The sequence below is a fragment of the Colobus angolensis genome, unplaced genomic scaffold (assembly GCF_000951035.1).
Source record: "Colobus angolensis palliatus isolate OR3802 unplaced genomic scaffold, Cang.pa_1.0 Scaffold510, whole genome shotgun sequence".
NCBI classification, from domain to species: domain Eukaryota; kingdom Metazoa; phylum Chordata; class Mammalia; order Primates; family Cercopithecidae; genus Colobus; species Colobus angolensis.
This window is the reverse complement of record NW_012118600.1, coordinates 482,036-482,443: the sequence shown is the minus strand read 5'-3', so window position 1 is coordinate 482,443 and position 408 is coordinate 482,036.

Below are 408 nucleotides of genomic sequence, written 5' to 3'. Positions count from 1 at the left end.
GCGACTGAGTTTCACTCTTGTTGCCCAGGCTGGAGTGCAATGGCACGATCTCGGCTCACCGCAACCTCCGCCTCCCGAGTTCAAGCGATTCTCTTTGCCTCAGCCTTCCTGAGTAGCTGGGACTACAAGTGCCCGCCACCACGCCCGGCTAATTTTTTGTATTTTTAGTAGAGACTATTTTTTGTATTTTTAGTAGTTTCACCATGTTGGCCAGGCTACTCTTGAACTCCTGACCTCAGGCGATCCGCCCGCCTCGGCCTCCCAAAGTGCTGGGATTACAGGCGCGAGCCGCCGCGCCCGGCCCATCTCAGGGAGTTTCTAAACTAACTGTCAGTAAGCCACTGGTTTTCCCTGTATTCATAAAAAAACTGACAGGCACGCCCAGGATCCTAAAGTGAGCTTCAGTCT